We start from the raw sequence: 23,764 nt of genomic DNA on the forward strand, positions 1-23,764 counted from the left end.
ATCGGAAGCAACTAAATCAAAAATGTTAATCACCACCATGGCACAATCCTGTTTAGTCTTAATAATCAGTTATGATACCCCAAACCAAGAACTGCTGCCTTTGAATTACATATTGTCTTTCTCTCTTTCTCTCTCCATATCAGACCGTCTGAGAGTGTTCTATCCATGTCTCCTCACATAAGCTCTGTTCTCCTTGCCAGTAATGTGCCAGTTAAAGAGAGTGTGTGAGGAAGATAAATGAGTGAGGACAAGGAAAGTGAGCAAGAGAGACTGTGAGTTTGAAAAGCAGACAAAAGACAGGAGCTCTTTAAAAGAGCAGTAAGAGAAGGAGATAAATATGCTTTTTGTGTCTATTATAATTCCTCTCCATTTCATTTAACCTATTTAGATTTTAATAAGAAATGGGAATTAAAAGAGGATATGACTCACGGTTACTCACAGAGTTCATGTAATTGCGGTCTATAAATCTCAGAGTTAATATGCATTACCTGAGCAGTTTACTTATTTATTGTTTCACAGTCGATCAACATTGTGTTGCTTTTCTAAATACATTTGTACAAACTTTTTAAATGTATATTAATTATACTGTCGAAATCGCAGTAGCACATTTGATTGGGAATCATTGACGGATACTAACATTCCCAAAATACAATCATTTCCAAAAAAGTTGAGATGCTGTGTGAAATGCAAATAAAAACAGAATGCAATGATGTGCAAATCATAATAGAACATAGTACAAAGACAACATATCAACTGTTGAAAATTAGACATTTTATTGTTTGTCCATTATATTTGTCCACTTTCACTTTGATGCCAGCAACATCTTTTAATTTGGTCAGGGTCTAACGAATATTCTTCTTTGAACACCTCAGACTTGTCTGTTTATAACACTTTTTCTAATCCTCCTCTGTCCAGTGTCTATGTTCTTTTGCCCATCTTAAGCTTTTCTTTTGATTGGCCAGTCTGAGATTCTTTTCTTTGCAACTCTGCCTAGAAGGAGTTGCCTTCCCGGAGCCGCCTTTTCACAGTTGATGTTGAGACTGGTGTTTTGCAGGTACTTTTTAATGATGCTGCCATTTGAGGACCTGTGAGGCGTATTTTTCTCAAACTAGACACTAATGTATTTGTCTTCCTGCTCAGTTGTGTACTGGAGCCTCCGACTCCTCTTTGTATTCTGGTTAGAGACAGTTTGCGCTGTTCTGTGAAGGGAGTAGTACACAGCGTTGTACAAGATCTTCAGATTCTTGGCAATTTCTCACATGGAAAAGACTTCATTTCTCAGAACAAGAATAGACTGATGAGTTTCAGAAGAAAGTTATTTGTTTCTGGCCTGTATTTGAACCCATGATTGCTGATGCTTCAGATACTCAGCTAGTCCAAAGAAGGCAAGTTTTGCTGTGCATGTGCCTCTGTAGATCCGTTTTTGGACGTGTTGTCTCTGAACCCCAGCGGGAACCACATCATCCAACATAAAATTTGTATGGTCTGTAACCACTTTTGAAGGCAGAAAAACATCTCCCTGTTCGGTAGAGTGGCAAGGGAGGGCCTGGTATATCACCAACCTCCACTGGGCCCCTTCCAACGACTGATGGACATCCTCCTACAATGCTACTGAGAGTGCCCTGCCATCTACCTGTTACTGTGTAAACATAGGATTTCAAAATAATGAGAACGGGTAAACATTGCTTTGTCTGTTTTGAATTAATTCAAAAGGTGCAAAAGGTGACATAATTTCAACATTCCATCTTAAAGAACTGTTCGGTGTTGGAAAGAGAGCACCATCCAGGTTTTAGGGGTTAGTAATTGAATACGATTGCTTTGCCTTTATTGAATCCTTGTGGTGTCTTGGGCATCTTTGAGCTCAATTAAGGTAGAGGACAGGATAATGCGTTTCTTCTGATGCATAAGGATTCCAATCTAAACTTCCTGGTTGACTGATCAGCGTGAGAAGGGACCAGAACAGCATCGGATGTGCTTCAGAAGACACATTTCTCAAAAGTGTCCATCCCGAGTCTGCTGGGAGATGTTGTGCTAATGTGCGGTTTAATCACAAATTGGATGTCATAGAATTGGGAAGAATTTTTTTTTTTATATAGGTTTTTAAAACAACCGTTTTTTTTAAGGAACCTGTATGAAAACAGTTAAAGAGGAAAGAGAAAAATGAAATAATGTAATTAAATCATCTGACTAAATTAATCTGACTAAATTAATTCTGAGGAAGACATTGACTTCTTACCTCCACACCGTAATTGTTCGAGTGGGATTTAATTTAGCCACATGTTGAAACACTAATTGGGATGTCAGCTACAGATGCCTCCATTCTCAAATTAGAACAGACCAGATGAGCTGAGCTCAGCATGATTTTGCATACCTTTGGGCTTCGGGGTATACTGCACCCTCAAAATATAGTGTTGGGGAAACGTGGCATGAATTTCGAGCATGGCTCATACTCACTTTTCTCTTAATTGGAATGGAAGTGTTTTATTGCCAGGAAGCTCTGCCTCTGCCAGTTTACCATGAGCTGTGTTCTACTCTGCTAGGGGTGAGGTCTCTCCAGCACATTGCCTTTCTGTCTGTCTAAATATTCAGACTGGTGCTAGAAGTCCCTGGGGTGACCACTGACAGCTGCCTGCTCCCTGCTGCCTACATCTTCCCCATGTTCTGCCCTGAAATGAGATGATGTCTTTGTTTCTGTCTGAAAGAGATGATGTCAGTAGAATAGAAACAAAATAATCTTAATTATGATGTAGCAGTAGTAAATGTAGGGTATAATGTGACAGAATGGTGATTTAAGGCCATGGAGGGTGGGACTTCCAGATTGATGTGACAGGTGGGCGGGACATCCGATTTGTATTGTGGGACTTCCGTTGTGAAATATGTTAGGGTGGGACTTCCTGTATGACGTGTGTTCATGCTGTACTTCAGGAGTGACGTATGCATGTCTGGTGACTTTGTAATTTATGATTACATTGATGTGTTCGTGTTTGATGTTTTACAACGCGTGATGAGCAAACTAGTGATATAACAGGTGGGTTATGTTTGATGATTAACAAATGGGCCTTAGGGTTCCGGAAGGTTAAATAAATGTTGTGTCAGCGGTAAGATGTTTGGGGTTCAACAGAAGGGTGCCAGGGGTCCAACAACTCTATTCTGACAAGTGGTAACACAGATGTAAACTTCCATGTTTTACAATGTGCATTTAACATGGTGTTTTTCCACAAGCACAGAGTTACACATGGGAGACATGCTTTTTGTGTAAGATATAAAGAAGGGGTTTGGGACTTACGATTTGGAGAGTATCAGCCCATTTTTCATTTTAACAAGAGATGGGGCTTAAGATCAGATCTGCCCTGTAGTAATGGTCCCTTATAACCACTATTACAAACTGCAGTAAATGCAGGTTGACAATCATCCCATGTTTCACGGTTTGTAGTCCAACACAGCACTACAGTAAACAAACATCACATGAGCAATGCTATTATTTTGAAGGAACAGTCATGGCCTGGGCCAACCACACATTACACATAGGTGGATTGTGTCGCAGTTTGGGTTTTAAAATATTGTTATAAATAAAAACAAGGATTTTGGTACGTGTATGTATGAGCAATGGTGAGTTTTGTAATAAAACTCACCATTGCTCACTTGTTCAGTGGGGAGAACAAGTATTTGATACACTGCCTTATTTTGCAGGTTTTCCTACTTACAAAGCATGTAGAGGTCTGTAATTTTATCATTGGTACACTTCCACAGTGAGAGACAGAATATAAAACAAAAATTCAGAAAATCAAATTGGATGATTTTTAAATAATTAATTTGCATTTTATTGCACGACATAAGTATTTGATCACCTACCAACCAGTAAGAATTCCAGCTCTCACAGACCTGTTAGTTTTTCTCTAAAAAGTCCTCCTGTTCTCCACTCATTACCTGTATTAACTGCACCTGTTTGAATCATTACCTGTATAAAAGACACCTGTCCACACACTCAATCAAACAGACTCCAACCTCTCCACATTGGCCAAGAACAGAGAACTTTGTAAGGACATCTGGGATAAAATTGTAAACATGCACAAGGCTGGGATGGGCTACAGGACAATAAGCAAGCAGCTTGGTGAGAAGGCAACAACTGTTGGCGAAATTATTAGAAAATTGAAGAATTTCAAGATGATCAATCTCCCTCGGTCTGGAGCTCCATTCAAGTTCTCACCTCATGGGGCGTCAATGATCTTGAGGAAGTTGAGGGATCAGCCCAGAACTACATGGCAGGACCTGGTCAATGACCTGAAGAGAGCTGGGACCACAATCTCAAAGAAAACCATTAGTAACACACTACGCCGTCATGGATTAAAATCCTGCAGCGCACGCAAGGTCCCCCTGCTCAAGCCAGCGCATGTCCAGGCCTGTCTGAAGTTTGCCAATGACCATCTGGATGATCCAGAGGAGGAATGGGAGAAGGTCATGTGGTCTGATGAGACAAAAATTTAGCTTTTTGGTCTAAACTCCACTCACCGTGTTGGGAGGAAGAAGAAGGATGAGTACAACCCCAAGAACACCATCCGTGAAGCATGGAGGCGGAAACATTCTTTGGGGATGCTTCTCTGCAAAGGGGACAGGACGACTGCACCGTATTGAGGGGAGGATGGATGGGGCCATGTATCGCGAGATCTTGGCCAACAACCTCCTTCCCTTAGTAAGAGCATTGAAGATGGGTTGTGGCTGGGTCTTCTACACAGCCAGGGCAACTAAGGAGTGGCTCTGTAAGAAGCATCTCAAGGTCCTGGAGTGGCCTAGCCAGTCTCCAGACCTGAACCCAATAGAAAACCTTTGGAGGGAGCTGAAAGTCCATATTGCCCAGCAACAGCCCCGAAACCTGAAGGATCTGGAGAAGGTCTGTATGGAGGAGTGGGCCAATATCCCTGCTGCAGTGTTTGCAAACCAAGAACTACATGAAACGTATGATCTCTGTAATTGCAAACAAATGTTTCTGCACCAAATATTAACCCTGCAGCATCCGAAGAAGTCAGCTGTTGTTTCAAGCGTGGAGTATATCGTTTCTGTTGTAAGTACAAGTTATTTTATTTGAAGTAATTGATTTGAATTGTGTTAAAATTACAAACACTAACAAACGAGACATTTGCACTTTTTAAGAATGTGTAAATACATTTTACGATTGAGCATTCCATGCATTTTAAGCTGTCTTTCAGCAAAAAAAAAATATTTTGGCACATTCTATGCAAGTATTATGGCAGGCTTGGATACTTTGATTGTTTGAGGTTCAGACTTTGTACAAGGGCCTGGTGATCCTCTGCAGATTGAGTTGATTGGTGAATCTCTGTTAGACCCCGTACATGTGACCATGAGAGCGGATTAATATAATGAACGCACGTTTGGTAATTTTCTTGAAAGTGTTATGCAGAGTAATGCTGAGATTATGATTGATGAATTACTAGAGCTGGTGGTAGAAATGGTCAAAAACCATGAGGGTGGTGCCCCGCGACGTAAAGCTCTAACACTGCTGATAGAACAGATTATCAATAAAAAAGAAGGCATTTATATGTGGCTGTGAATAATGATTCTACATGTTTTTCTGTTTGTTTGATGGGTATGTTGAACCCGCAGTACACATACCCTGAGGCCCTGGTTAGTGGTCGTGAGTTACATATGGGCGCTGGTTTAGCGTTAGCATCATCATTGATGCAACATCTCGAACTGGCCCCCTAGGTAGTTGGTCACTTGCCAGCGCACCATAGAAATGGGTCCTAGATGAAAATTGGTTCATCTAGGACTCTGCGGTATTCATTTCCACACCGTTTTACTAATAGTAGTCAACCATGACTTGTCGCCGGTTTGACACTTCGATAATGGAATCAAAGATTGAATAAACAACCAAATTAATTGTGTAGGGTAGTGGTAGTGATCAAGGATAGGTGTTGACCACATTCCTCGTCCGGCGTGCAGTTGAATGCATAAAGCGCATAGCCGTGTAAGAAGTCCAACCTGTCAATAGCCAAGGCTTGGTCCTTTAGGTGTTTTCCTGAAGCTAAGGCCAATTGGTAAAATTCACGCACTGCTGACCCTGTTGTGTAATTTGGTTGGAATGGTTTGCTAGGAAATTGCTGACCATCTACATACATAGCCATTAACATAAACATTAAATTATAATGTATGAAATTTCTTGTGTAACTTCCTGTAAAACTGTCATTGTCCACCAATCCGATGACAATACATTTTGGCAGAGGTCCTAAAAATGGGTTTTCCTGGTTGCAAACACGACCCCCAGCAGGTAAACTAAATGTCTTCATACCCACTGTTTCAATTGGGTACTTGGGATTGACTGAGAGTAGCGCATAAAGGTCTGTATGGTGAAACAGACTGTGAATTAATCCAACTCTGTTTTCATATATTCACCAGACTATCAAAGATACTTCCCAATCACCTTTCAAATCTATACCTTTGGCAAATTTTGTGGTATAGCTCGAACTCGTATTGCTTGGATAGACATGTCTCGATGAGTTACTGGGCAATCCTGAAAATCCTGGAACACGTTTTAGTCGCGGTGTTAAAACGGTCTCCACATTCTCATCACAATGGGTGTCAAAAAAATTATCAGGCGGATCGAGACAAGAATGTCTTGTCTGGGTCGGGTGGTCCACTTTACATCCGATGCATGCTTTGTGTAGAATGGCCCCAACAACGTTTTCCAGAATAATATTCAATGTTGCTTTGATGATCTTTAAAACTTTTGGTGCATGGTGTTTGTCCATTTTGTGATAACTCTTAGCATTTGAAAGGTATGACAGATTATGAGGACCTAGCTGATCACCAATCCGGTCAATCCAGTGGTAGTTTCTTGCTGGGTATGCCGGTGAAATCGACCTGTCGGGGTCAGGGGTTCCGTAGAAGGCTTCAGCGTTGTCATCCCAGGCATCACACAGCCAGTCCTCAGCCTTGGGTTCTTCAATCACCGCTTGGCTTGAGACATGTTTCGTAAATTCTTCCGACTGCTTGATAGTCACAGGCGGTCTGTCTGTTTTTATGCTGTGTTGAGGACGGTGTTAACGTAAGGCGGGGCTTCAGGGTCTTACGTCAGTCGAACAGTCCGCAGTCACAATCTACCCCGCTGACATTTTCCGGAAATAGTTCCAAAAATAGTTCCCCTCGACAACTTTAAAGAATACATCTACCGTATTATGTGGGACTTTTTTTTTACCCAAATAAAACACTTTTTGAAAGGTGCCACAAAATGGCATTAAAACCATTTGATCAGTCACACCAGCCTTAAACTCATGGCCTTCGGGTAATTCATTAAATGCCACCTCTGGTAGGTCTGGGTTGAAGATGTATCCACCGATCCGACTATCGTCCAATTTCCACTCCTTTGCCAACATATCCTGGTGCAGTTGATGGATTCGGGTTAAACTCTGCATCGGTTTCTTCTGGGCTGGCATGTTGATTGCATCTCTGCTGTCCATTTGTAATTTCTTACCAAATCGCTGAGCTGCGTTTAAGATGTTAGCTTTCAACAGTGTTTCACCCAAAACATTGATGGCAGCACAATCCTCCATATTTTGTATTGTGTAGGTAAGTTTGCTCAGGCAAGACTGAATAACCATCACTGATGTCTGCGTGGTTTAAATACACAGACCACGCCTATCAGCCCATAAAACATGAAAGGTTAACAACCACCAGTTGTAGGCCATCTGTTGCACCACTTGTCAGAAGATAAAACACTGGGGATATAGATTTGCCGAACAAAGGTGTTTTTTAAACACCAAACACCTTACAGATGACACAGCACTTATTTATTGCCTGGGAATTTAACATTCCAGAACCCTAAGGCCCATTTGTTAATCATCAAACATAACCACCTGTTATAACACTAGTCTGGTTTGCTCATCAGGCATTGTAAAACATCAGACACGGATACATCAATGTAATCATAAATTACAAAGTCACCGGACACGCATGCGTCACTCCTGAAGTCCCGCCCGAACACACGTCATACTGGAAGTCCCGCCCGAACACACGTCATACAGGAAGTCCCACCATAACATACGTCACAACAGAAGTCCCATTCTACAAACCGGATGTCCCGCCCACCTGTCACATCAATATGGAAGTCCCGCCCTCCATAAATCACAATTCTGACATTATACCCTACATTTACTACTTGTAGCTAAGGACATATCGAAGAATAATGATTGACAACAATAACATAATCATCAACAGCTTCCAGATAATAGTGATTATCGAAACAGATTTTTTTGTTGTTGTAAATAAATCAGTTTGGTGATCATATTTTATTGATTTCTATCAAAAGGTAAGTGTTATTATATCTCTGTGTAATCTCTTTGCCACTCAACAGAACAGAATCCTGTTTTAGATTCCCACTGACAACACCCCTGACTCCTCCTTCAAGGTAATGTTGTTCACTAATTTGTATTCTTCTTACAAACAATCCATCAAAACAATATTGCCTTCCTCATTTGATGTTTAGCTGTGTTTTGGTTACTTTTGTGGTTTAGTGCACTGATGCGGGCTCTCTTTGTTTCCGCAGGGGCCCTCTGAGTTCTCCATTTTCCACATGGTTTGAGTGCATCTCAGCCATGACTGTGTACAATACACCTGAGTGCTAATTGAAATGAAGAGACTAGCTCACAAATTGAAGCGCTCGAGCCCTAAGATTCTAATGAATAATCACCACATGCCACAGCAAGTCTCCTGTGACAGCCAATGAGGTAGTAAAGGAACCGACAAAATGTACATGGTGACAGGCACAAAAACACAGAACAGTTGAGAAACATTGACACTACAAGGGCATACAGGAAGGACAAATTAACAGGAAATGAACTGAAAAGCATTGTCAATTCAACCAGTGACTGCTGTGTCTGAATTGTCATTTCCAAAAATAAAGTAGGCTATGATGTACAGAACAGAAAGTATTCTAACAGAATGGAAGGGCTCTCAACTTATCAATGATATGGTATATATAGATGAGTAAATATCAGTGGACTGTTCATAACCTGTCTCCAGCATCAGGTCTGTGGGACCTGGTCCATTGAGCCAATGTGAGCTTGTCCATTGAGCCAATGTGAGCTTGTCCATTGAGCCAGTGGGACCTTGTCCATTGAGCCAGTGTGAGCTTGTCCATTGAGCCAGTCTTACCTTGTCCATTTAGCCAGTCTTACCTTGTCCATTTAGCCAGTGTGAACTTGTCCATTGAGCCAGTGTGAGCTTGTCCGTTGGTGAGTTGGGTTGAGAAATAGCAATCAGCAATCCCTGACTAAGTTAAATGATTTGATTGAACAAATGGCTGCAGGTTTAACAAATGGCTGCTGTTTGCCATTAGATCCTTCCTCTTTTCCTCTACATGCCTCTGTTTACTAGGTCAGGAGCTCACCTGGGATTTGAATTGTCAATACCAATACACTATTGTTCGTACTGTATATGTATGAAATAGTTTTTTTTTACTATTACTAACCACAGCAATGGATGCTATTTGAGGTTTGAGCCTGACAAGAAATTGAGTAAATGACATTATCATTTTGATTAGCTGGAAAAAGTTCAGAAAATAATCCATGCCTATCAAATGTCATTCCCTCTTCTTTGTAGATAACAGGGATTACAGGGACTGTTGGTGTTGACTCATAAAGGCCAAAGGCCATTTTTAGGAGATAAAGTACTTTCATCTCTCTTGGGGAAAACCCAGCCATCTCACAGTTTTGTTTAGCCTAGAAATAGTTCAACTTAATGAGCGAGCTTGGTATTAATAAGGGCTTGGTAAACACGCTCATGAGGGCTTGGTATTAAGTAAACACGTTATTTTGGGGGTGCCAGGAACATATCTAATGTATGGTAAAGCTGGGGGTTCTAGAGGTTTGGAAACCAATTAACCAGTGATGGTCTAGTGATCATTAAATTCAGCCCACATCTTTTCAGCACACACAAAAATAACCCTAAATATATATACATATACAGTATCTCACAAAAGTGAGTACACCCCTCACATTTTTGTAAATAAGTTGGCATTCATGGTTCCCACAATGAACTGTAGCTCCCCAGTGCCGGCAGCACTCATGCAGCCCCAGACCATGACACTCCATGACCACCATGCTTGACTGTAGGCAAGACACACTTGTCTTTGTATTCCTCACCTGATTGTCGCCACACAAATTTGACACCATCTGAACCAAATATGTTTATCTTGGTCTCATCAGACCACAGGACATGGTTCCAGTAATCCATGTCCTTAGTCTGCTTGTCTTCAGCAAACTGTTTGCGGGCTTTCTTGTGCATCATCTTTTAGAAGAGGCTTCCTTCTGGGACGACAGCCATGCAGACCAATTTGATGCAGTGTGCGGCGTATGGTCTGAGCACTGACAGGCTGACCCCACCCCTTCAACCTCTGCAGCAATGCTGGCTGCACTCATACATCAAGTTCCCAAAGACAACCTCTGGATATGACTCTGAGCACGTGCACTCAACTTCTTTGGTTGACCATGGCAAGGCCTGTTCTGAGTGGAACCTGTCCTGTTAAACCGTTGTGTGGTCTTGGCCACTGTGCTGCAGCTCTGTTTCAGGATCTTGGCAATCTTCTTATAGCCTGGGCCATCTTTATGTAGAGCAATAATTCTTTTTTTCAGAGCGTTCTTTGCCATGAGGTGCAATGTTGAACTTCCAGTGACCAGTATGAGAGAGTGTGAGAGCTATAACACCAAATCTCACACCTGAGACCTTGTAACACTAACGAGTCACATGACACCGGGGAGGGAAAATGGCTAATTGGACATTTTCACTTAGGGGTGTACTCACTTTTGTTGCCAGCGGTTTAGACATTAATGGCTGTGTGTTGTATTATTTTGAGGGGACAGCAAATTTACATTGTTATACAAGCTGTACACACACTACTTTTACATTGTAGCAAAGTGTCATTTCCTCAGTGTTGTCACATGAAAAAATATGATGAAAAATTAGCAAAAATGTGAGGGGTGTACACACTTCTGTGAGATACTGTACATTTAACTTGCCTGATAGAAAGATTGCTGCAACTCGAAGACTACACTGAAAGACATACAGCTAGGTCTGGAAATATTTGACACAATATTTGGCACACTTGACATAATTTTGTCTCTGTACCCCAGTGGTTCCCAACCAGGGGTACTAGGACCCCTGGGGGTACTTGGCCTCTCCACAGGGGGTACTTGAAAACACTCATGACACCACAGACTTACTAGTGAACATGAGGGGGTACTTCAGGGGTACTGAAAGCAGTGCAAAAACATTTTGGGGGTACAGTAACTGAAAAATGTTGGGAGACACTGCTGTAGACCACCACAATGTATTTGAAATGTAACAACCGAGATGCAATTGAAGTACAGACTTTCAGTGGTAATTCAAGGGGTTGAAGAAATTTTTTTAATGAAATGTTTAGGAATTGCAACCATTTTCATATACAGTCCCCTTATTTCAGGGGCTCAAATGTAATTGGACAAATTAATATAATCGTTAATAACATTTTCTTTTTTAATTCTTTGTCGAGAGTTCTTTGCAGGCAATGACTGCTTGAAGTCTGGAACGCGTGGACATCACCAAAACTCTGTGTTTCCTCCTTTGTGATGCTTTGCCAGGCCTTAACTGCAGCTGTCTTCAGTTGATGTCTGTTCGTGGGTCTTACTCCCTTAAGTGTTGTCTTCAGCAAGTGAAATGCATGCTCAATCGGGTTGAGATTAGGTGATTGACTAGGCCATTGCAGAATATTCCACTTCTTTGCCTTAAAAAAACTCTGGGGTTGCTTAATCGCTATGTTTTGGGTCATTGTCCATCTGTAAGGTGAAGCGCCATCCAATCAACTTCGATGAATTTGGCTGAATCTGAGCAAACAATATATCCCTGTGCACTTCAGAATTCATCCGGCTGCTTCTGTCTTCTCTCACATCATCAATAAACACTAGTGACCCAGTCCCATTGGGTCACTGCCTCCACCGTGATTTACATATGATGTGGTATGCTTCGAATCATGAGAAGTTCCAAGCCTTCTCCATACTTTTTTCTTCCCACCATTCTGGTACAGGTTGATCTTAGTTTCACCTGTCCAAAGAATGCTGTTCCAGAATTGGGCTGGCTTTTTTAAATGTATTTTGGTAAAATCTGGTTATTCTATTCTTGAGGCTTATGAATGGTTTGCACTTTGTGGTGAACCCACTTTATTTGCTTTCGTGAAGTGTTCTTTTTATGGTAAATTGGATAATGATATGCCTACCTTCTGGAGAGTGTTCTTCACTTGACTGAATGTTGTGAAGGGGTTATGGGTAACACTTTACACATATGCACATAAATACACTGCCGTTCAAAAGTTAGGGGTCACTTAGAAATGTCTTTATTTTCTAAATAAAATGGCCGGAAACAAAAAACATTCTTCTGAAACTCGTCAGTCTATTCTTGTTCTGAGAAATGAAGGCTATTCCATGTAGGGAATTCCCGAGGAACTGAAGATCTTGGCAAACTTGGGAACCTCATTGCTGCTATCCCTGCAATTCAGTTGCACCTTAATTTGCCTTCATTGCATATTTAGAATTGCCATTTGTACTTGCCATTCCATCTTCTTCCGCTTATCCGGGGCCGGGTCGCAGGGGCAGCAGTCTAAGCAGGGATGCCCAGACTTCCCTCTCCCCAGACACTTCCTCCAGCTCTTCCGGGGGGACACTGAGGCGTTCCCAGGCCAGCCGGGAGACATAGTCCCTCCAGCGTGTCCTAGGTCTTCCCCGGGGTCTCGGGAAGGCGTTCCGGAGGCATCCGAAACAGATGCCCAAGCCACCTCAGCTGACCCCTCTCGATGTGGAGGAGCAGCGGCTCTACTCTGAGCTCCTCCCGGGTGACCGAGCTTCTCACCCTATCTCTAAGGGATCGCCCAGCCACCCTACGGAGAAAGCTCATTTCGGCCGCCTGTATCCGGGATCTTGTCCTTTCGGTCATGACCCAAAGCTCATGACCATAAGTGAGAGTAGGAACGTAGATTGACTGGTAAATCAAGAGCTTCGCCTTGCGGCTCAGCTCTTTCTTCACCACGACAGACCGATACATCAACCGCATTACTGCAGAAGCTGCACCGATCCGTCTGTACATTTGTACTTGCATTTGCCTTAAATTGCACATCAATACTTCCCACTTGTAACATACAATATCCTAAATACTTGTAAATGTCCTGCCCTCTTCTGTTTGCACTTCTGGTTAGATGCTAACTGCATTTCATTGTACTGTTCAGTGACAAAGTTGAATCTAATCTAATCTGTCTCAAACCAGAACAGATAGAGTGGGAGGCCCCAGTACCCAACTGAGCAAGTGGAAAAATAAATTAGTGTCAAGTTTGAGAAACGTGAGACGCCTAACAGTTCCTCAACTGGCACATTCATTAAATAGCCTAGAACCCGCAAAACACCAGTCTCAACATCAACAGGGTGACTCTGGGATACTGGCTTTCTAGGCAGGGTTGCAAATAAAAAGACATATCTCAGACTGGCCAGTGAAAAGAAACAAATAAGATGGGCAAATGAACACAGACACTAGACAGAATTAAATTGGAAAAAAGTGTTATGGACAGACAAATCTAAGTTTGAGGTGTTCGGATCACAAAGTGAAGAGATGTTGGAGGAGTGTTAGACACCATCTGTCAAGCATGGTGGAGGCAATGTGATGGTCTGGGGGTGCACACATACATACATACATACACATATACAGCTCCGGAAAAAAATAAGAGACAAAGCATTGGGGAAGATGAATATCTGACATCACTTCATGCATATTTATATTGATATATAGCATTTATAATGAAATGTAATATAAAAATACTGTTTATAAGATGACTGGTGTTACAGAATGGTTTGTTATGTTTTGACAGACTTGTATAGGTGTCATACCAGTCATAAAAAATTATATATATGTCACAATATTTCAAAACGTATGATTACAGTGTCATAACCATGTTATGACAGGATATGACATGTCAGCTGACATGACATGTTATGACATGGATATGACAGTGTTTTGACCATACTATAACACTACACTTCAAGTAAAGGGTTTTTCTACAGAATGTACCAAACTGTTGATTTGGCCACTCCTAATGTTTCTGCTATCTCTCTGATGGATATTAATTTTTTTGCAGCCTAAGGATGACCTTTTTCACTTGCATTGAGAGCTCCTTTGACCGCCTGTTGTGGGTTCACAGCAACAGCTTCCAAATGCGAATGTTACACATGGAATCAACTCCAGACCTTTTACCAGCTTAATTGATGAAGAAATAACGAAGGAATAGCCCACCCATGTCCGTGAAACAGCTTTTGAGTCAATTGTCCAATTAATTTTGGTCCCTTGATGAATAGGGGGCTACATAATAAAGTGTTGTAATTCCTAAGCCCTTCCTCCAATTTGGATCTGAATACCTTCTGAGAGACTGCACTTTAAGCCAATATTCTTTATGTAACTCTAACTTGAATATACTTTGATAAACAGACAAAATAACAAAACAGTGTCCAATTATTTGACCTTACTGTAATGCCCAACATCTACACAAATGTTTATTTGGGTAAAACCTATGTGACACAATACAGATGGGCAACAACTTACCACACCCCTTTTCTATGTAATATATACTGTTGAATGACATGTTTTGAGTCAGAGACTCCTCGGACGATTATGTTTGTAAGCGTTTGACGCGTCTCTCTTATTTGCAAATAATTAATAAACTGTTAATTGTGCCAAGATAATTTTGTCTCTGTTTCTTACTCCTTTAAGAGTGTCGATCAATGGAATTGCCATCACACATTCTATAAGACAATGAGATACACATTTAAAGTAACGGTATAGTACATTTATAAACAGATTTTGAGTGCAGTCTAGAGCAGCTATTTAGCAAGCAAAAAAGCAAGTTTACTTATATAGCACAATTCATACATCCAAGCAATTCAATGTGCTTTACAAAGAAAAATATATGGAAGTACAATAACATAAAAACAAATACTGAAATGAAAACATCAAAGCATATGAATACACAATAATAAGAAAAAATACAATAAGAAAACATACAAAGATTATGGGATAAAAACATAGGAAGCTATAAGGCTAAACAGTGTGGTTAAGTTTAAGTGCTCAGTCATAGGCACGTTAGAAGAGAAGTGCTTTTAACCTGGATTTAAAAATGCATACGTTTGGGCACATCTAAGATCTTCTGGTAATTTATTCCAGTTTTGTACAGCATAAGTGCTAAACGCAGCTTCTCCATGTTTAGTTTGGACTCTGGGCTCTACTAGCTGACCTGTGTTCATGGATCTAAGGTTTATATTCTGCAAACATATCAGAAATATATTTGGGTCCTAAACCATTCAGAGATTTATAAACTAAAAACACCACTTTGAAATCTATTCTGTAACTGACTGAAAGCCAATGCAAAGATTTAAGAACCGGAGTGATGTGCTCTGTTCTCTTGGTCCTGGTTAACATTCTAGTAGCAGTATTCTGAATGAGCTGCAGTTGTTTTACAGTCTTTTTCGGGAGTCCAGATAAGAGGCCATTACAGTAGTCAACCCTACTAGAGATAAAAGCATGGATGAGCTTCTCTTGGCCTTTTTGGGCCACCAAGCCTTTGATTCTGGCTATATTTTTTAGATGATAGAATGCTGTTTTTGTGACCGCGTTGATATGACTGTTAAATGTGAGGTCTATCAAAACACCAAGATTACGCACTTGATCCCTGGTTTTAGGGGCCCGAGAATCCAGCTCTTTACTAATACTTGTTATTTTATTTTATTTATTTGTTTTATTTATAAAGAGAGTAGTGATATGGACAGTAGTGAAAAATATATCCCCGAAGGCCACCAAAGACCCCTATGTAACTTATGGAAAGTTTTACCCAGTCTACAGAAAAGTTACGTATTGTTACAGTAAAGTGGTTATTTGGTGACAGTCAATCTCTACTGGGATACACACGACTGGCTCTCAGAACCATGGTTGGCTACCCAGGTCGTCATAAAGACTTTGTTAACATCGAAGCGTCATTTTTCTTAATTACCCTTTCCTCATCTGTAGCATGACCCTCCTTAATGCCTGATTAGAATAAATCTAGTTGGAGCCCTAGATGTAAATTCATTCTCTGCCGTGCCTTTTTGTGCCGTTCTTTACCCTAGTGAAATGATTGTTTGACCTGTTGGTTGTTTCACTCAATATTCCAAATGAACATACAATGATTACCCTCACTGCGTAACTGGAGAAAATAGTAATGATAAAATGAAACAGTGTGGCTGAACAGTAGTTCATTTATATTATAGAGCTAAACATATTAACACCCTTGGGCTAATTAAAAATAGTTTAGCAACATTAAGTACAATATTAAGAACATGTTGGTCCCCACACATCATTATTGACTTTTACAAATTGCAGAATGAATTTGTCGTACGGGTTATTGGCTGAATATATTATTAAAATACATCAATAAAATATATTTAGATATAGTAGGGGAAAATATGTGTAAAATACACAACATAACCTTCTCTATCCAGATTGTCATGTGAAAATGTATTTACTTCCCATGTATTTAAATATTTACCATAACCTATCAGCCTAATATTGTGTAGGTCCCCCTGTGGTATCTGGTGTGCTGTGGTATCTGGCACCAAGATGTTAGGTCCTGTAAGTTTTGAGGTGGGGCCTCCGTGGATCAGACTTGTTTGTCCAGCACATGCCACAGATGCTCTATTGGATTGAGATCTGGGAAATTTAGAGGCCAAGTCAACACCTTGAACTTGTTGTCTTCCCCAAACCATTCCTGAACTATTTTAGCTTTGTGGCAGGGTGCATTATCCTGCTGAAAGAGGCCAATGCCATCAGGGAATACCGTTGTCATGAAAGGGTGCACATAGTCTGCAACAATGCTCAGGTCAGTTGTACGTGTCAAAGTAACATCCACATGAATGGCAGGACCCAAGGTTTCTCAGCAGAACATTGCCCAAAGCATCACACTGCCTCCTCCGTCTTGCCTCCTTCCTATAGTGCATCCTGGTGCCATGTGTTCTCCAGGTATGCGATGTACATGCACCCAACCATCCATGTGAAGAAAACGTAAATCATCAGACCAGGCCACCTTCTTCCATTGCTGCGTGGTCTAGTACTGATGCTCACGTAGCCCATTGTAGGCGCTTTTGGCAATGGACAGGGGTCAGCATGGGCTCCCTGACTGGTCTGCAGCTACACAGCCCCATACGCAACAAACTGCATTGCACTTTGTGTTCTGACACCTTTCTATCAGTACCAGCATTTTCCAGCAATTTTAGCAACTATAGCTCATCTGTTGGATCAGACCACATGGGCCAGCTACTCTTGATAGGTACTGACCACTACAGCCTGGAACACCCCACAAGGGCTGCCCCAGTCGTTTGGTCCTTGTCAAATTCGCTCAGATCCTTATGCTTGCCCATTTTACCTGCTTCTAACAGATCGACTTTGAGGACAAAATGTTCACTTGCTGCCTAATATATTCCACCCACTGACAGGTGCCATGATAACAAGATTATCAATGTAATGCACTTCACCTGTCATTGGTCATAATGTTATGGCTGATCGGAGTATATAAACGTACATGTGGAAATATATGAATGTAAATGAATGTGGCCAAAACTTGTTTTGGCCAGATTACTTTTGTCAGAGCATCTCTGAAACAGAAAGGCTTGTGGGGTACTCCGTGGTGAGTACCTACCGCCAGTGGTCTGAGGAGGGACAAACCACAAACTTGTGACAGAGTGTTGGGGCCCCCAAGGCCCATCAATGCGTGAGGGCAACAAGGTCTATTCTGTCTGGTCTGAACCGACAGAAGGTCTGATTTGGCAGAAATCACAGAACATTTTAATGATGGTTGTGGGAGGAAGGTGTCAAAACACACAGTGCATCACACTCTGTGCATATGGGGCTGTGTAGTGGCAGACCAGTCAGAGTGCCCATGATAACCCCTGTCCATCATCGAAAGCACCTACAATGGGCTCCCAAGCATCAAATCTCAACCTTGGAGCAGTGGAAGAAGGTCGTCTGGGCATTCTTTTACATCACATGGCTGGCTGTGTGCGCCGTTTGCCTGGGGAAGTGACGGCACCAGGATGCACTGTGGGAAGACGACAGTTGTGGGTGTGTGATTAACCCTGGGTCAGGCCATTCATGTGAATGTCAAATTGACACGTTCCACCTTCCTAAACAGTGTTGTAGACCAGGTATATCCTTTCATGGCAATGGTATTCACTGATGGCAGTGGCCTCTTTCAGCAGGATAATACGCCCTGCCACACTGCACACATTGTTCGGGAGTGGTTTGAGAAACATGATGAAGAGTTCAAGGTGTTGTCCTGGCCTCCAAATTTCCCAGATCTCAGTCCAGTTGAACATCTTTGGGATGTGCTGGACCAACAAGTCCAATCCACGGTGACTCCACCTCGCAATTTACAGGACTTGAAGGATCTGCTGCTAATGTCTTGGTGCCAGATACCACAGGACACCTTCATGGGTCTTGTAGAGTCCATGCCTCGGTGGTCCTAATGGTTTGGCTCATCAGTATATCTCTCTTTAAGGTGAATAATGCAACACTGGGGATGTGGGCCAAAGCAATACTTTTTCAACAAGCAACACCCTCACGTTTTGATGTTGTGGGATCAAAGTAAAGCTGTGAACAAAGCAAGAGAGACAGAACAGGGGTATTACAAATAGAGAGGAACGCGCTTGTATGTTTGGATTATTTAGTATGTGCTACCGTGCAGTAGGTACAAAAGCACTCTCTTCAGTAGGAGATAGTACTGTAATCTTGCCATATGCATCAGACGTTATAGACCAAAGCATCAGGAAGCTAGAGGCGTTTAAATAAAAGGTGAACTAAGACAAACCAAGGGGCAGGTTTTCAGAGTAAGTAATACTAATGCAAAGTGTTGCTTGTGCAAACATTGATCTGATCAAGTAGATCATCAATATAAAAATAGAGGTCATCTCACTCTCTTTCCCTCTACACATCTTATTTTTAAATTTCTTTTTAGCAGGAACTGGAAAAAGTTGAAGTGTAAGTAGGATGATGTTCAACTGTTAGTTCAGCTGAGTCATTCAAATTCTTCAGGACCATCGTCTCCAACATTCTCAGGTGGGATATCAGCATTGCAGAAATCACCAAGAAAGCACACCTAATGAAGCTATTCCAGATACACACATCAATCACAGTCAGTCCCAAACTCATCCATCAACTTCTGGTTGGAATCTAAGTCTGTCCACTGAAGGGGTGGACAAAAGCTGCAACTTGCACTCCATTTGTCTTAAGCGAAGCATTCAGGAATGATCCTCACTGACCCCTTCCTACCATTGACCTAACATTGACCTAAAATGTACCAAAGATTCCCCTGCTGTTCTAAATGATTCAGAGGGCAAGCAGCACAGGTCAATCATGACTAAACAATGTGACCACCAGAACATTTTATTTCCTCTGTGCTCATTAACTGGCCATCTGTCCCACAGAGATTAATTTACTAAATACAGTAGCTGCACTATTCTGAACTCATAACTCTGCTCATCTTAAGGTTGCATAGACTATACTGAAACTGTAAATGTGTAAATCAACTGTATGGTCAAGGATCTAGTGGAGGGTAAACACAGTTTCAGCACTTTTTAATGTGAAATAGTGTTTACTCACTTTTGATTTAATTAATTACCAATGATTTGTTTCCAGAATTGTATGCTAAGAATGTTAACATTGATCTAAATTCTAATTTCTCCAGTTAGGAAGTTTGGATTTATGAGGCAAGTGAGCTCGTCATGTTCACCTGTGCACAATGCTGTTGCCTTACAAGCAGTGCATTCATTCACATTCCAACAGAAAATTCCACACATCTGCACGCTCGAATGAGACTGACGTTAATCAAACTACCTCAGCCCAGAGTGCTTAATAAAAATCTCTGGCCCAGGCACTGGCAACTATCTAAGTCTCCGTGAGTGAGTGGTAAAAAATTGTGGCTGATTATTTCAGTCAGGTGGCAAGCTAGCAAGCTAAAATAGATAACCAGCCAGCCAATTAGCTAACTGCAATAGCTCTGGTTACATTCTGTACCTCAATACTGTTTTAGCCACTGGCAACAGTAACGTATAACTCTCAAACTGGCCAACTAATATACTACCCTTAAAAATATAGCCAGGCAACTATAAATCCTCCCTTGGCCCAAATAACTATCATTAACCCCAGTAGTTACTATATTATATATATTTTATCAATCAGTAAATTAATTAAGTGCAGTGAAATACACACAAAAAAAGAATGCCAATAAAATTATAATTTTAAACTGTGCTTTATAGAGAGTAGTGAGACAGACAAGAATGAGGAATGCACTGGTGCTGATCGAGGCAGGAGGCTGTACAGAAGGAACATAAAGAGGGAGATGGCTGTGTTTTGGTAGTGTTCATATGTTTTGTTGATAATTAAAGCGTACGTATGTTTGCCTAATCCATTGTATTGAGTCATTTAAAGAAGTGTACTCCAATACTTATACTTTCCCACCTTCCTGTACATATAGTAGGAATATATTGATTGGATACTGATTACTGGCTTCATATTTGACAGTAATGTACATTTACAAATTGTTTATCCCATACTGCAAAGCCACAATGGTGCACTTACCATTTCACCATACATATCTGCAGTGCTGCTCATATTAGATGAATAAATGAATGTGATTAAAATGATAACACATTTCAATACAGACATTTCAACACAGACAATCTTTGAGAAATTAGTGTCCAGTCCAAATAAACTATTTTGAGACAAATAACCTAATGTGAATTTTGAGTAATTTATAGAAAATGATTATTGTTCATCTAAACATGGTCTCTTGCTGGGGTTTATAGTTTACCCTTCTTTTTCACCAGTACATTACCGTTTATATTATATACTCACCACACTTATCCCATTATATAATATGCTCACCACCCATTGTATAAAATTGCATGTCAACAGCTGTGGAGATTTTAGGTATTCTGTCCTTATATATTTTCCACTAGTACCTCCATTACACTAAATGTACTTTTACTTAGTGACCAAAGGTGATTCTGATCACCACATGATGATGAACGTTTACTTCATCACCTAGGCAAACATTTTGTGAGTGGGGAAGATTAAAGTCACACACTGCCCTCTTGTGGTCTCATTGCGCCGACTCCCCAACACCCAACCACTTGACCCCTTAACTACAGAATGTCCCACTAACTTGTCCTATTCTTTTGCCTTTGTATCTAATCTAGTCATTTCACATCAGCAAGGATGAGGAAAAGCATTTAAAGGGAGGAAGCCACATAGGGAAATACTATAGAAGTATCAAACCATTGTTCTTAAACTGTTCAAGGTACTGCGTTGGTCAACTGGTGGTGCATTGTGCTTACAACAGCATCATGCCCTACCAATTATAAACCATTACAACTTAAAATACCTTGTCTAAATAAAGGTACAATTAAATTGCCAAAAATGCACCACAGTGTCCTTAAGCATATCATTATACCTTGTAAATAATGTATTGACATGACAATAACTTTCTTTTGTGATTAAACCCAGCTAAACCATTCAGAGCAGAATTTGGGCTAAATTCAATAAAGCATGTATTGCGTTTTTTTATGCAGAATAACTCTTTTTACAATGGTCAAATTGCCCTTTGACAGGTTTAGTATACTGTATAAAAGCTACAAATTCCACCAGCCTAAATAGCCTCTTTACTGTAACATTGTCTGGTGTAGAGAACAATCTCTTCTGGCTACACGTCAGAAAATCTATTTACTGTCAGTAGCAATTATGTGACTGTGCACAGATGTACCTGACCTTTAAACCAACGCCAATACAATGCCCTTTACTTTATCATTCTTTGCTTGGCTTTTATGTATGTAGGTGTAAAAAGAAAAGATTGTAGTGACTGGACCAAGGACCAATTAAGGTACTACTGTACACTGAAAAATATCTTAACATTTCTCAAATATTCTTCTTTTACTGAGCAACTTAAATCGACGTGTCCACATAAATTAGACCCAAAATAAGATACTTCACCTCTTTCATTTATACATCAAAGCACAACTCTCTCGTCTAATGAAATTAGCTATGATTATGCTAAGCTGTAAAAACCAAGCCCTTAAAAACCAAATTCATTATTTGGGTTTTCTTTGTTCTATCCTCCATACTTGTTAGTATGTTGGAACATCCTCCCACACTGTAATGGATGACACACCTGCTACATCAAAGCTGCCAAAATGTGCATCCAGATGCTAATGCTTTTGATCATTTATGCAGAAAGCCCTGACAGGGATGTAGAATACCACGCCACAATGCAGCAAACAACAACATCATTTAAGGCAGACATACACAAAATGAATGAATGTTTTACATGAAAGAGAACCGCTTCAATGCCCTGAGCATGGTGAATTTTTTTAAATTGTTGCCGTTAAGTTCATCAGAATGAGTATATCGGTAATGGTTCATCATAACCCCAAAGTAATAAGAGTTAACAGCCAACACTCCATTGATGCAACAAATTTTTTTTTTTTATAAATGAATAAACAAAAATATTAATAATAATATTAAGATTGAAGATACTATGAGGACTGTGATTTATGCACATTTTTTCCACAGTTTTGAACATTATGCAACCTGAAAAAAAGTATCTTGAAATAATGTATGCCAAAATGCATTTCAATATATTTGTGTGGATTCAGGAGTACAATGAAATGGTTCCCTTCTGTAATAAGGGAAGACAGACCCCACAGTTGAAAGTGAAAATGTTAGTAAAATCTATGCAGTACCTGTGTCCATGCATATGTGTTCATTTTTCCCAAAGGAGCTATACTTCAGTTTTTTCAGTAACACATGGTGCTAATGCTACATGTTTTTATACAATGCAGGAAATGCATACAGAATACGTGCTGTCGAGTCAATGTCTTTTTTTCATCTCCTCATTCTCATTTCCCCCATTTCTTCCTTACAGGTTTAAGTGGATATGACAGGTGGAGAAAAAAGAAGTCAGGGGATAATGGATACTAACAAAGCTTTGAAGCCTGCCTTCATCATTAACTACATACTTCTCCATCACACATACCCATTTCACGCTGAGGGGAACCTTGTTCTTCAATCATTTATTCTCTACACCTTAGAAAGAGCTTTTGTTGCTCCTGCTACACTGGCTTTTAACACTTCTTTCATTTCAACGCACAGTCAAAACACTAATCTTATGGGTCACCATTTGCAATGCTCAAAAGAGGAAAGGAAATGTACCATCCTTAGCCTGAGGGAGTGTTTGGATTCCCCAAACACTCCCTCATCCTGTTCTAGGTATGAGTCACTAGGTTATATTTTAGAGCGGAAATGATGGAATAATCTCACTTTAACTCACCTCAACTTCCCGACACTGATGTGGTCTAAGGGCACATGAAAAACTACATCCAGACAGATGTGGGGCTGAAGGATATTCTGCAGTGTCAAGTATGAATTAATAGCCCAAAAGTTACATTGATCCTGGCAGGAAGAATCATAAGATACCTTTATTCCTTCTCCACCATATTGCCTGTAGAAGTTGTATAGTATCCCTAATTAATGTGTGATTGGAGGTGTTCCAGACATAATTATGCATTACAGTATTCACAGTATTTTCGAGATTTTGTGCCTGAGGCAGTCAATAAATTTCATAATTGATTGATTGAGCCTGCTAGTGCATGTTATGATTGACCAAGAT

This window comes from Esox lucius, chromosome 8 (assembly GCF_011004845.1).
Source record: "Esox lucius isolate fEsoLuc1 chromosome 8, fEsoLuc1.pri, whole genome shotgun sequence".
In the NCBI taxonomy this organism is placed as follows: Eukaryota; Metazoa; Chordata; class Actinopteri; order Esociformes; family Esocidae; genus Esox; species Esox lucius.